This window comes from Astatotilapia calliptera, chromosome 3, assembly GCF_964374335.1.
Source record: "Astatotilapia calliptera chromosome 3, fAstCal68.1, whole genome shotgun sequence".
In the NCBI taxonomy this organism is placed as follows: Eukaryota; Metazoa; Chordata; class Actinopteri; order Cichliformes; family Cichlidae; genus Astatotilapia; species Astatotilapia calliptera.
Window position 1 is genome coordinate 67695382 of NC_137424.1, and position 15300 is coordinate 67710681.

Below are 15300 nucleotides of genomic sequence, written 5' to 3' on the forward strand. Positions count from 1 at the left end.
CAGTCTAAACCTCTCTGTGTTTACGATCCAGAACAGATTGACCTATGGCAGGAACATTTTCAGATGATCACTCTAACCGAGATCATGCGTCAGAAAGATGATGTGGCCTTTGCAGAGATGCTGAACAGGATTAGAGTCAAAGAAAAGACAGATGAGCTTTCTCAGTGCGACAGAGATTTGTTGTCACAGGCTGTGACTGCACCAGAAGAATGTCCAACTGAGGTCTTACACATTTATGCCACCAACAAGAATGTGGAATCCCACAACACAGATACCCTGAAGAAGCTTCATTCAAACATCATAATCATCAATGCAGACGATTTCCAGAAGGATAAATGTACAGGCAGAATGGAACGAAGAGACAAACCATTTACAGGTGGGAGAAATGATTTACCTGACACTCTGAATGTTGCTGAAGGAGCTCGAGTCATGCTGACCAGAAACTTGGACACACTAAACGGTTTAGTCAACGGTGCTTTTGGTATACTGATAAAGGTGGTGAGATCTGAAAATGATGGACACATAATTAAACTGGGGCTCAGGATGGACAACCGGCAGCCTATGAGACACAACCGCAGTGCTAATGCAGCTTCTGATGATCTGGTTTACATTGAGAGAGCAGAGGAGAGTCTGAAGTTTAAAGGAGCAGTACGCAGACAGTTTCCTGTAAAGCTAGCATTCGCTTGCACAATTCACAAAACTCAGGGTCTTACAACACAGACAGCTGTAGTTTCAATGAAGAACATTTTTGAACCAGGTATGGCTTATGTTGCTCTCAGCAGGGTGACGTCTCTCAGTGGACTCTATTTGCAGGACTTGGATGAGAAAAAGATTTACGCCAATCCCGAGGTAACTGCAGCACTCCAAACCATGAGACAAGCCAGTGTTGAGGAAATGATGCCTCTTCTTCAGGTCAGAGAAACAGCCAGCAGACTTGAGACTCTTACACTGATCCATCACAATACAGAGGGTTTGCCATCTCACATCAGTGACATCAAGAGTCATCATGAAATGTGTTTAGCAGATGTTTTGTGTCTCACTGAGTCTCACCTTCAAGGCTCCTTTGTTGCAGACAGTCTTCATTTGGATGGCTACACCATGTTCAAACGCAACAGACATGTGTCCTACACAAACTTTCCTCACATGGCCAGCAGAAGTGGTGGGGGAGTTGTTGTGTATTTGAGGAATCATTTTCAGGTTCAGGTAAAACAGTATCTACATAATGTCACTGATCTTGAGTTTTTAGTGTTGAAGGTTCAGGCTCCATTCCCTGCACTCATTGCTGTTGTGTACAGACCCCCTGACTACAGTTTGACACCATTCATGCAAAACCTGGTAAGTCTTTTAGATTCACTTGAAATAATGGACTGTCACCCAATAATTGTGTGTGGAGATTTTAATGAGAACCAGTTGCAGAGTGGAAGAAAACAGATTCTGGAGCAGTTTCAGTCGAGAGGGTATTCACAGCTGATCACTTCTGGCACTACAGACAAGAACACCCTGCTTGACCTCATTTTTATTTCTCAGCCACAGAAATGTCTATATTCAGGTGTTCTGAGATCATATTACAGTTACCACAACCCTGTGTTTTGTGTCCTGTCCTCGAGCCAATCATGAAGTCGTCTGGTGAGTTTTGAAACAATTACAGATCATGTTTGTTACAGAGTTTACTGATTGTAGAGCATGAAAAATATTTTTCATTGAAAAAATTGTCTTCCCTACTCTGTCTGTAAGAAGACCCTTTCTTATTGCAATGTTATTAATCATTTCACCAAATCATTGCTGAACTTCATGCAGAGCAGAGAACATCTGCTATCATGCACCTCTGATCTAAAATGTGCTGCAACATTTATTAAACCAACATCATTTCTTTTATTCTCATGTTTTAAATGACTAAATCTTTTTACTGTGACGTATGTAGCTCAACAAACGAGATCTTCCCCTCCAAGGGCTTGAAAATATGAAATAGTAAATAAATAAATCCCACATAAATGCAGGTATTTAATATGGGTCACATGAATAAATACAGACAATTATATTTTCTTGATTATAGTAGCTTTTGTAGAATCAAAAGTTTTTGTGATGAATGAGTTTTTGCTTATCATGTTTTACAGGTAAAAAATGTCAAAAGTTATAAACTATCTTTAGGCTACCAGAGATGTCTATAATGATACATTATGTAGAGAAAAACATTAGTACAGCTTACAGAATATGTATAAAAACTGATTTAGAAGTAAATGGATAGTTTTCTGAAAGTTCCCGACTACAGTTTAACACCACCCACCCAGATCAGCCCCCAAGTGTCTATGTAATGCTGGTATGGTGTGTGAGTTTGACTTGGCCTTTATCCGGGTGGGTTTGGGTTTGGGTGGATAAAGGCCAAGTCAGAATTCTCTGAGCAGCTGGAAAAAGCTGCTAATAAACAAAGACATCAAAAAGTGTGGGCTTTAGGTGTAGCCCCCGCTTTCTGATGCACTAATTAGACTTAGTAACCGACACCCCATACCAGCATTACATAGACACTTGGGGGCTGAGCTGGGTGGGTGGTGTTATAAGCACGTGTTTTGTTAGATATATTTTTTCAGACACCATCTTCATGAACTGCTGAGCCAAACCTGATCCATCAGTGCTGGACTGCACAGATAACTACATGCCACAAGGAGACTGCTGTGTTATGAATTGCCATACCAGTGTGTCTTCAATGGAGAAGATGACACACCCATCACCTGACCTCCTGCCTGATCTGGAGACCATCATCATGCTACCACACTACACACCTCTGAGACCATCAATGATGACTCATACTGAGGAAACTGTATTTCCTGTCAGAGATGCTCAGTGATCCTCAGAGCAGAGAGAGGTATCATTCTTTATCTTTGATAAAAAAAAATGTCAGTGTTTTTAATTCAATTAATTAATTAAAATCCTGTTTATTGCATAAATAATTCCACACTCAAATGATTATACTTGTTGACACTTTTTGAGTTTTAATTCACATTATGGATGACAAATCTATGCTTTTTCTACTCTGTCTCTCTGTGCAGGTATTGCTGTCTTCTGAGTTCTTCCGTGTCCCAACTGAGGCCTTCAAACCTCATTGCAGAGCTCATGTCTTTCCTCACCATCATGTGAGTGTGAGATTGCTCTGGATTCTGGTTATGTGGCCCGCAGCACCTATAAGGTATTTCAACATTGTTCATTGTATAACTTATTTGTAGTTTTTAGGGTTTCTACAGACAAAAAAAATGTTCCTTTTTCTGTATTTTTTAGAACAAGCTCGTCCAGTGTGCCTGCATTCCAGCTTCTTAGACTCTACGCAAGTGGACAGAGTATCAGTGTTTGGCCACTCTTACAGACACTGACTTCTGTCAATTCACTTCTACTGATCGGGCACCTCACTCCAGGAAGACAGAGGGCTGCAAGCCTGTCATCATTTCCAGTGTGGCTTTGTATTCTTGGGGTAGCATCAGATTTTTCCCACAAATATTCAAAGGTAACACTTGTTTTAAGCTTAGTTATTAAATCAAAAGTCTTCCCTTGTGTCATGTCTGTGAAGGTTCTCATGATGTCCTTTGATGTAGTCTCTCTCTTCACTTGCATACCCACTACAGAGGCAGTGGAGACTGTCAGAAAACGACTGCAAGAAGACAGCTCCTTGGAAGACAGGACCAACTTCACACCCGATCAGATGTGCACACTGTTAGACCTCTGCCTCACCACTACATATTTCAAATACAACGAGGGTTTCTACAGACAAAAACATGGCTGTGCCATGGGTTCCCCTGTGTCACCTGTTGTAGCCAACCTTTACATGGAGGAAGTGGAAAGGAAGGCTCTTGGCTCTTTCAAAGGAAGAGTACCCAGCCACTGGTAGAGATATGTAGACGACACCTGGGTCAAAATCAAAAGGCAAGAAGTGGAATCCTTCACTGCGCACATTAACGCCGTGGATAAAAACATCAAGTTCACCAGGGAAGACACAAAGGACAACTGTCTGCCTTTCCTGGACTGCGCTGTGCACATTGAAGAGAACGGCAAACTCAACATCGAAGTTTACCGGAAGCCCACACACACGGACCAGTACCTCCTCTTTGACTTCCATCACCCTCTGGAACACAAACTTGGAGTAATTAATAATAATAATTCCACACTCAAATGATTATACTTGTTGACACTTTTTGAGTTTTAATTCACATTATGGATTACAAATCTATGCTTTTTCTACTCTGTCTCTCTGTGCAGGTATTGCTGTCTTCTGAGTTCTTCAGTGTTCCAACTGAGACATTCAAACCTCACTGCAGAGCTCATGTCTTTCCTCACCATCATGTGAGTGTGAGATTGCTCTGGATTCTGGTTATATGGCCTGCAGCACCTATAAGGTATTTCAATATTGTTCATTGTATAACTTATTTGTAGTTTTTAGGCCTTAACACAAATAAAATGTTCCTTTTTCTGTATTTTTTAGAATAAGCTCGTCCAGTGTGCCTGCATTCCAGCTTCACAGAAAAGAACATCAGACACCAGCGAGGGAGGATAAGAAAGACAGACACAACAACATTGTCATCCCCTATGTAGCCGGTGTATCAGAAAAACTCAGGAGAGTTTTCTCCAAATACGACATCCCAGTGTACTTCAGACCCAGTAACACACTCAGACAGAAACTGGTTCACCCGAAAGACAAAACTCCTAAACACAAACTTAACAATGTGGTGTACGCTGTACAGTGCAGCGAGGAATGCCCAGACTTCTACATCGGAGAGACCAAACAGCCACTTCACAAGCACATGGCACAACATAGAAGAGCCACCTCCACGGGACAAGACTCAGCAGTTCATCTGCATCTAAAGGACAAAGGTCAGTCTTTGCCAATGTTCACATTTTGGACAGATGGAGGAGTGAAAGAAGCCATTTACGTCCACTGTGAGCGACCATCTTTAAACAGAGGCGGTGGTTTATGACACCAACTGTCTGCCATCTATAATCCAGTTTTGAGTTCCCTCCCCAGACACCGTAACGTCCACTCACATCCTGGGAGTGGGCGTGGGTGATTTCCTGACCTCGGGAAATCACATGATAGGGTGGGGCCAGGTTTCACAATGAGCTCACCCGAAACCCTGGCTGATTGGGACCCACACCCACTTTCACACCTTGGCTCATGTGATTAGGTAGAGGATCATCAGGGGGTTCTTTGTCCCTCTTTGGGGGGAAACTCCCACTGGGTTTAAATCTGGGACTCTCCACCATTGACCCTTAGAACTGAAGAAGCTTCTCGGATGAGAGGTGAAACGTCTTCAAGGAACTCAAAGAAGTCCAGACGCTTTTCTTTCCAAGCTCCTTAGACTTCACTTGTGTTAATTACATTTTATTTGTTGTTGTTTTCTTTTAGATTTATATGCAGTGATTGGATGTGGTGGAGCTTTGTTAACCGTGTGGAAAACATCTGTTTGTGATGATATTTACAATGAGGCTTTAAGGTGACAGTTTCCATGTAATTTCAATCCTCTTACTAAGCAAAAACATGTTTGCAATTAACATATTTTTTCAGTTTTGTCTTTTGGATTTATGGTTAACATTCCTCTGTGACAGCAAATACTAAACTGGTCCAAGTAACCAGCATATCATTGGTCAAAGGCAAAAAGGACCACATGTCACACTAGCAATGAATTTTTGACTGTGTTTGTGTTAGTATAGAGTAGGTCTAACAGTGGTTTTCCACATCTGCTCTAATATATATAGATAATGGGTCAGACATATAAAGTCATTTTGAAAAGTTCATAAAGGTCATTTATATGTGTTCCTCTTTATCATTTTATATCAGGTCAAACAGCAGACTTGAGTTTTGATCAGGGTAGAACCATAACATTCATGCTAATGGTTCTACTGTTTACAGTTACTTTATGATGGATTTCACCCTGGTCACAGCACTATCTGAAAAGCTGTTAGAGGTAAAGTTAAGCCAATTAATACCTCATCATAAGTCACTCTCTAACGCAGGGCAGTGATTATTATTCACTGTAATTTATTCCACAACAATGTTCTTTATTTGATTCTTTAAATATGCACATCGATTGTTTAGCTGTGTGACTCTCCACACCTGAAATATATCACAATGTGGACTTCATTTCGACAGTATTTTGTAGATTGGTACCATATTTATCATCGAATCATCTTGTGCATTTATTAACTAAATGTTGTTTGGTTTTTTTTTGTTTGTTTGTTTGGGGTTTTTATGTTGCCATTTTTACATTTCACCAACTGTGTAAATTCTGCAATTTTACCTTGGTTTTGTTTCACATCAGTTTATCTGCTGGCTGGTATTCCTGTCTTCCTTCTCTCACCCCAACCGGTCGCAGCAGATGGCCGCCCCTCCCTGAGCCTGGTTCTGCTGGAGGTTTCTTCCTGTTAAAAGGGAGTTTTTCCTTCCCACTGTCGCCAAAGTGCTTGCTCATAGGGGTCATATGTCATATGATTGTTGGGTTTTTCTCTGTATCTATGAAGCGCCTTAAGGTGACTTTTGTTGTGATTTCTTGCTATATAAATTGAATTGAATTGGTTTTCTTTCTTTTCTAATGTTTCTGGTCATTTTTCACAGTTAAACAAGTAACTTTGAGGTTACTTCATCGTTTTCAGCTGTTATCTGTATAAATTTTTTTCCTAATAATTACATTTCTGCAAAATTATAGCAGTTCTGGTAAGTTGTAATATTTCTGCCAAGTTATTAATTTTTTAATCAATTATTACATTTCTGCTAAGTTGTAGCTTCTGGTAAACTACAACATTTCTGCTGAATTGTTATGTTTCTTCTAAGTTATTGCATTTCTGCTAAGTTATTACATTTTTGCTAACTTGATGTTCTTCTGCAAAGTTATTAAAATTTCAACAACTTTTTAAACACTGACTTTGATTTCTTCAGCTTCTTCAGCTATTTTCAACTATTTTCAGCAGACAGCTTCAGCTTTACAGTTTCCTCTAAGTGATTGCAGTTCTGCTAAGTTATTCCATTTTAGCAAAGTTCCTTTGCTTCTGCAAAGTTTTTACAATTTCTGCAACTTTTCAGCTTTTTCAGCTACTTTTTGCATACAGCTTCAGCTTTAAGCATCCACACTGCATTTTCGCAGGAAATGCAAATTTTTCTAGTTATTATTCTAGTTGCTTCCGTACACTTTTTGGCACTTAACTACTTCCACAATTTTCAGCCGATTTTCACCGTTCAAATTTTAAACTATTCTGCTATTTCTGCTAATTTACGCTATGATTTTTGCTATTTTTAACTATTATACTTTTTAAAATATTCCACTTTTTTCCTTTAATTTGTCCCATTGAAATGAATGGGAAACTTCAGCAATTCTGCTAAAATTTGCTTGTTTTTGAAACTTAACTACTTCCTCATATTTTCACCTAGAACAACCATTCAAACTTTAAAATGTTCACAAATTATTGGGCTATTCAGGTATGATTCAGCTTTTTCAAATCTTCTACTGTTTTACTTTTATGCCTCTTAAAGTTTTGAGTTGCAAAATTGTGATTTTTCACAAAATACATGTGTTGTTATGGTTGCTATGCTCTTGGCTTCCAGTGTGCCACTGAAGGTTTTGCAATTTTCACTTCATGTCCGAACAACTTCCTGCTACTTGCTCAATTTTCACTCAACTTCCACAAATTATACATCAAAACGTAGGTATTTTTGCTGGCTTTCAGAAAATGTCACCATCATTGTTGTGGGATTTATAGAATTTTTGCAAATCTCCTCAGACTAACACAAGGTCAGAAAACTCTCCATATAAAGTGAATGGAGAGCTTGTTCAAAATCACCGCTGGATTTCTGTAATGAGAGGCATATTCGAATCGTCATATCTCCTTAACGAAGCGACTTTAAGACATGAGGCTTGTCCCCGAATATCTTCAGACACCCCTGACGCTCACAATTCAAGAATTTCTTTCTCACCTATTACCGTTCTGAAATGAGTTGGACTTGTTTGAGGGTAGGAAATTCGTCCTTCGCTCAGATTTCTTCAGATTTCAAACTGTGGAAATGAACCACTTTTTTCTCTCGTCATAACTTTTTGTTGGATTTCCACAGAGACCTGAAAATTTCCATGATTGTTCACCAAAGCCTGCTGTCTCTTACGGTGAAAGAATGATATCGATACTCCAAATAGATTTCAAGTTACAAAGCGTTGTTTGAGGGCAAGTCAAGGCAGTTTTTGCTTCGCTCTACTCAGTTATGGTGCATTAGAAGTCAAATATCTTTAATAATTCATATTTTAATGATAAATTGTCAACACTTGAAGATTCCCCCATCTCTTCTGAACAAAACGGTGTAAGAATGACCGCTCTAGCCCCTACGGTTTGGAAATTATGGTCATTTGTTTGAGGGTAGTCGTCACTATGAGAAATAGGCTGCAATAATCCTGTGCCTCTCTGTGCTGCGTGTGTAAAAAGAGGCACATGTTTTGGCGGGAAAAAGTACACAGGCTCTCTGATTGGTGGATTCAAATTCAGCAGCTCCCAGGCTGACCTAGAAACGTACTTCTCTCTCCCTGTGCATTTTTTTGCTGATTTTTTTCATTTAACAAGTATATTTGAGGGACCCTCAGCATGTTCAGCATTTTTTCAGCTGTCCATTTTGCTTTTCCAATTTTTCTGTTTAACTTATTACTATTGTGCTAAATAATACTATTTCTGCTATTTTATAAGATTTGTGCCTAATATAGTATTTCTGCTAAATTACAATATTTCTGCTTTTTATACTATTTGTGCTCAAACATAGTATTTCTGCTAAATGTAATGTTTATGCTTAATCATCCTATTTCTGCTTTTTATGGGATTTGTGCTTAATATAGTATTTCTGCTAAATTATAGTATTTCTGCTTTTTATAGTATTTGTGCTAAAACATAGTATTTCTACTAAATGTAGTATTTATGCTTAATCATACTATTTCTGCTTTTTATGGGATTTGTGCCTAATATAGTATTTCTGCTTTTTATAGGATTTTTGCTCAAACATAGTATTTCTACTAAATGTAGTGTTTATGCTTAATCATCCTATTTCTGCTTTTTATAGGATTTGTGCTTAATATAGTATTTCTGCTAAATTATAGTATTTCTGCTTTTTATAGTATTTGTGCTAAAACATAGTATTTCTACTAAATGTAGTATTTATGCTTAATCATAGTATTTCTATATATTTCTGCCAGGTCCCCAGGCAGCCAATCCTCTGTGAGGACTTAGACATTCAAATTTTCAAATCAGGGCCTGCACGGTTTCCCAGCCAATCATATATGTGTCCTGAGGCATTCAAATTTGCATATTGGGGCCTTCATGGCTTCTAAGCCAGCCAATCATATCTGAGGGCTGAGGAATTCAAATCCACAAATCAGGGCCTGCACAGCTTCCCAGCCAGCCAATCATGTATGTGGGCTCCAGGTATTCAAATTTGCATATTGGGGAATTCGTGGCTTCTAAGTCAACAAGTCATCCATGTCATATATCTCTAAAAATTCATATTTTAATGATAAATTGTCAACACTTGAAGATTCCCCCATCTCTTCTGAACAAAACGGTGTAAGAATGACCGCTCTAGCCCCTATGGTTAGGAAATTATGGTCATTTGTTTGAGGGGAGTCCTCACTATGAGAAATAGGCTGCAATAATCCTGTGCCTCTCTGTGCTGCGTGTGTAAAAAGAGGCACATGTTTTGGCGGGAAAAAGTACACAGGCTCTCTGATTGGTGGATTCAAATTCGGCAGCTCCCAGGCTGACCTAGAAACTCACTTCTCTCTCCCTGTGCATTTTTTTGCTGATTTTTTCATTTAACAAGTATATTTGAGGGACCCTCAGCATGTTCAGCATTTTTTCAGCTGTCCATTTTGCTTTTCCAATTTTTCTGTTTAACTTATTACTATTGTGCTAAATCATACTGTTTCTGCTATTTTATAAGATTTGTGCTTAATATAGTATTTCTGCTTTTAATAGGATTTGTGCTTAATATAGTATTTCTGCTTTTTATAGAATTTGTGCTTAATATAGTATTTCTGCTTTTTATAGAATTTGTGCTTAATATAGTATTTCTGCTTTTTATAGGATTTGTGCTTAATATAGTATTTCTGCTTTTTATATGATTTGTGCTTAATATAGTATTTCTGCTAAATTATAGTATTTCTGCTTTTTATAGGATTTGTGCTAAAACATAGTATTTCTACTAAATGTAGTATTTATGCTTAATCATAGTATTTCTATATATTTCTGCCTGGTCCCCAGGCAGCCAATCCTCTGTGAGGACTTAGACATTCAAATTTTCAAATCAGGTCCTGCACGGTTTCCCAGCCAATCATATATGTGTCCTGAGGCATTCAAATTTGCATATTGGGGACTTCATGGCTTCTAAGCCAGCCAATCATATCTGAGGGCTGAGGAATTCAAATCCACAAATCAGGGCCTGCACGGCTTCCCAGCCAGCCAATCACATATGTGGTCTCAGGCATTCAAATTTGCATATTGGGGAATTCGTGGCTTCTAAGTCAACAAGTCATCCATGTCATATATCTCTAAAAATTCATATTTTAATATTAAATTGTCAACACTTGAAGATTCCCCCACCTCTTCTGAACAAAACGGTGTAAGAATGACCGTTCTAGCCCCTACCGTTAGGAAATTACGGTCATTTGTTTGAGGGAGTCGTCACTATGAGAAATAGACTGCAAAAATCCTGTGTCTCTCTGTGCTGCTGCGTGTGTAAACAGATGCACCTGTTTTGGTGGGGAAAAGTGCACAGGCTCTCTGATTGGTGGATTCAAATTCAGCAGTTCCCAGGCTGACCTAGAAACTTAGTCCTCTCTCCCTGTGTGTGTGTGTGTGTGTGTGTGTGTGTGTGTGTGTGTGTGTGTGTGTGTGTGTGACAGAGAGAGAGAGAGAGAGAGAGAGAGAGAGAGAGAGAGAGAGAGGCTTTTAATGGGATGATCTCATTCTAAGATTTAAATTCAATATATTTAGACTGGTTGACTGAATTGGATCTTGTGTGTGGGTCTCTATGTGCATGTGTGTTTCCTCATGTGTACATATTTGTGATTGTGTGGCTGTAATAAATTTTTTTGCAGATTTTTGTCATTTAACAAGTATATTTGAGGGACCCTCAGCATGTTCAGCATTTTTTCAGCTGTCCATTTTGCTTTTCCAATTTTTCTGTTTAACTTATTACTATTGTGCTAAATCATAGCATTTCTGCTATTTTATAAGATTTGTGCTTAATATACTATTTCTGCTTTTAATAGGATTTGTGCTTAATATAGTATTTCTGCTTTTTATAGAATTTGTGCTTAATATAGTATTTCTGCTTTTTATAGAATTTGTGCTTAATATAGTATTTCTGCTTTTTATAGGATTTGTGCTTAATATAGTATTTCTGCTTTTTATATGATTTGTGCTTAATATAGTATTTCTGCTAAATTATAGTATTTCTGCTTTTTATAGGATTTGTGCTAAAACATAGTATTTCTACTAAATGTAGTATTTATGCTTAATCATAGTATTTCTATATATTTCTGCCTGGTCCCCAGGCAGCCAATCCTCTGTGAGGACTTAGACATTCAAATTTTCAAATCAGGTCCTGCACGGTTTCCCAGCCAATCATATATGTGTCCTGAGGCATTCAAATTTGCATATTGGGGACTTCATGGCTTCTAAGCCAGCCAATCATATCTGAGGGCTGAGGAATTCAAATCCACAAATCAGGGCCTGCACGGCTTCCCAGCCAGCCAATCACATATGTGGTCTCAGGCATTCAAATTTGCATATTGGGGAATTCGTGGCTTCTAAGTCAACAAGTCATCCATGTCATATATCTCTAAAAATTCATATTTTAATATTAAATTGTCAACACTTGAAGATTCCCCCACCTCTTCTGAACAAAACGGTGTAAGAATGACCGTTCTAGCCCCTACCGTTAGGAAATTACGGTCATTTGTTTGAGGGAGTCGTCACTATGAGAAATAGACTGCAAAAATCCTGTGTCTCTCTGTGCTGCTGCGTGTGTAAACAGATGCACCTGTTTTGGTGGGGAAAAGTGCACAGGCTCTCTGATTGGTGGATTCAAATTCAGCAGTTCCCAGGCTGACCTAGAAACTTAGTCCTCTCTCCCTGTGTGTGTGTGTGTGTGTGTGTGTGTGTGTGTGTGTGTGTGTGTGTGTGTGTGTGTGTGTCTGTGACAGAGAGAGAGAGAGAGAGAGAGAGAGAGAGAGAGAGAGGCTTTTAATGGGATGATCTCATTCTAAGATTTAAATTCAATATATTTAGACTGGTTGACTGAATTGGATCTTGTGTGTGGGTCTCTATGTGCATGTGTGTTTCCTCATGTGTACATATTTGTGATTGTGTGGCTGTAATAAATTTTTTTGCAGATTTTTGTCATTTAACAAGTATATTTGAGGGACCCTCAGCATGTTCAGCATTTTTTCAGCTGTCCATTTTGCTTTTCCAATTTTTCTGTTTAACTTATTACTATTGTGCTAAATCATAGCATTTCTGCTATTTTATAAGATTTGTGCTTAATATACTATTTCTGCTTTTCATAGTATTTGTGCTTAATATAGTATTTCTGCTAAATTTAGTATTTCTGATTAATTATAGTTTTTCTACTAAATCATAGTACAGTATTTCTGCTTTTTATGGGATTTGTGCTAAAACAAAGTATTTCTACTAAATGTAGTATTTGTGCTTAATCATACCATTTCTGCTTTTTATAGGATTTGTGCTTAATATAGTATTTCTGCTAAATTATAGTATTTCTGCCAAATTATAATATTTGTGCTAAAACATAGTCTCAATTTAAAATTACAATATTCATAGTTCATCACAGTGTCTCTGGTAAATCACAATATTTCTGCTCTGTTGTACTATTTTTCTAAATCATAGTGTTTCTGTAATGTTTAAGTATTTTTGGCTAAATATATTCTTTCTGTTATCTTATACTATTTCTCCTAAATTCTTGTATTTTTGAGAAGTTATCATGTTTCTGGTAAGTTACAATATTTCTGCTAAATTCTGCTATGCTATTGTATTTCTGCCAAGTATTATGTTTCCTCTAAGATATTGCAGTTCTGCTAAGTTATTCCATTTTAGCAAACTTCTTTTGCTTCTGCAAAGTTTTTACAATTTCTGCAACTTTTCAGCTTTTTCAGCTACTTTTTGCATACAGCTTCAGCTTTAAGCATCCACACTGCATTTTCGCAGGAAATGCAAATTTTTCTAGTTGTGTGGATGCTTTAAGCATCCACACTATTGAGTTCCTGTTTCTCTTTATTCTTTATTATTATTATTATTATTATTATTCTTCAAGTTGCTCATTTTTCGTCCTTTAACTACTTCCACAATTTTTGTGCTATTTTCACCGTTCAAATTTTAAACTATTCTGCTATTTCTGCTAATTTGCGCTATGATTTTTGCTATTTTTTGCTATTATACTTTTTAAAATATTAAGCTTTTTTCCTTTAATTTGTCCCATTGAAATGAATGGAAAACTTCCAAAATTCTGCTAAATTTTGCTTGTTTTTGAAACTTAACTACTTCCTCATACTTTCGCCTAGAAAAACCATTCAAACTTTAAAATGTTCACAAATTATTGGGCTATTCATGTATGATTCAGCTTTTTCAAATCTTTTACCGTTTTACTTTTATGCCTCTTAAAGTTTTGAGTTGCAAAATTGTGATTTTTCACAAAATACATGCGTTGTTATGGTTGCTATGCTCTTGGCTTCCAGTGTGTCACTGAAGGTTTTGCAATTTTCACTTCATGTCCGAACAACTTCTTGCTACTTGCTCAATTTTCACTCAACTTCCACAAATTATACATCAAAACGTAGGTATTTTTGCTGGCTTTCAGAAAATGTCACTATCATTGTTGTGGGATTTATAGAATTTTTGCAAATCTCCTCAGACTAACACAATGTCAGAAAACTCTCCATATAAAGTGAATGGAGAGCTTGTTCAAAATCATCGCTGGATTTCTGTAATGAGAGGCATATTCGAATCGTCATATCTCCTTAACGAAGCAAAGTTAAGACATGAGGCTTGTCCCGGTATATCTTCAGACACTCCTGACGCTCACAATTCAAGAATTTCTTTCTCACCTATTACCGTTCTGAAATGAGTTGGACTTGTTTGAGGGTAGGAAATTCGTCCTTCGCTCAGATTTCTTCAGATTTCAAACTCTGGAAATGAACCACTTTTTTCTCTCGTCATAACTTTTTGTTGGATTTCCACAGAGACCTGAAAATTTCTCTGACTGTTCACCAAAGCCTGCTGTCTCTTACGGTGAAAGAATGATATCGATACTCCAAATAGATTTAGAGTTAGAAAGCGTTGTTTGAGGGCAAGTCAAGGCAGTTTTTGCTTCGCTCTGCTCAGTTATGGTGCATTAGAAGTCTAATATCTTTAATAATTCATATTTTAATGATAAATTGTTAACACTGGAAGATTCCCCCATCTCTTCTGAACAAAACGGTGTAAGAATGACCGCTCTAGCCCCTACGGTTAGGAAATTATGGTCATTTGTTTGAGGGAAGTCCTCACTATGAGAAATAGGCTGCAATAATCCTGTGCCTCTCTGTCCTGCGTGTGTAAAAAGATGCACCTGTTTTGGCGGGAAAACATAAACAGCCACTCTGATTGGTGGATTTAAATTCGGCAGCTCTCTCCCTCTGTGTCTGTCTGTGTGTGTGTGTGTGTGTGTGTGTGTGTGTGCGTGTGTGTGTGTGTGTGTGTGTGTGTGTGTGTGTGTGTGTGTGTGTGTGTTTAGTGGGAGAGAGAGGACCCTGCCCTTATTTGGCAGCATGTCATTGTAGGATTTAAATTGAATATAGTTAGACTGGTTGACTGGATTAGAGCCTGTGTTTGTGTGTCCCTCTGTGCATTTGTGTTTCAATATGCCTTCATATTTGTAATTTTGTAAGTTATTACTATTCTGCTAAATGATACTATTTCTGCTTTTCATAAGATTTGTGCCTAATATAGTATTTCTGCTAAATTATAGTATTTATTATTTTTATAGGATTTGTGCCAAACATAGTATTTCTGTTAAATTATAGTATTTCTGCTTTTTATACTATTTGTGCCTAATATAGTATTTCTGCTTTTTATAGGATTTGTACCTAATATAGTATTTCTGCTTTTTATAGGATTTGTGCTTAATATAGTATTTCTGCTAAATTATAGTATTTCTGCTTTTTATAGTATTTGTGCTAAAACATAGTATTTCTACTAAATGTAGTATTTATGCTTAATCATAGTATTTCTATATATTTCTGC

The 15300-nt window shown here is 37.6% G+C and overlaps 2 long non-coding RNA genes across 2 annotated transcripts; both read left to right on the forward strand.

Moving 5' to 3' along the window:
* Positions 1–1848: 1848 nt before the first annotated feature.
* On the forward strand, positions 1849–4086 carry LOC145425664 (uncharacterized). The gene is made up of 4 exons (XR_013906389.1): positions 1849–2860; positions 3045–3181; positions 3271–3493; positions 3612–4086. It is a non-coding gene; the product is annotated as an uncharacterized LOC145425664 (long non-coding RNA).
* A 104-nt stretch (positions 4087–4190) lies between these two features.
* Positions 4191–6898, forward strand: LOC145422559 (uncharacterized). Its single transcript, XR_013903871.1, has 2 exons — positions 4191–4379; positions 4466–6898. It is a non-coding gene; the product is annotated as an uncharacterized LOC145422559 (long non-coding RNA).
* Positions 6899–15300: the final 8402 nt, after the last annotated feature.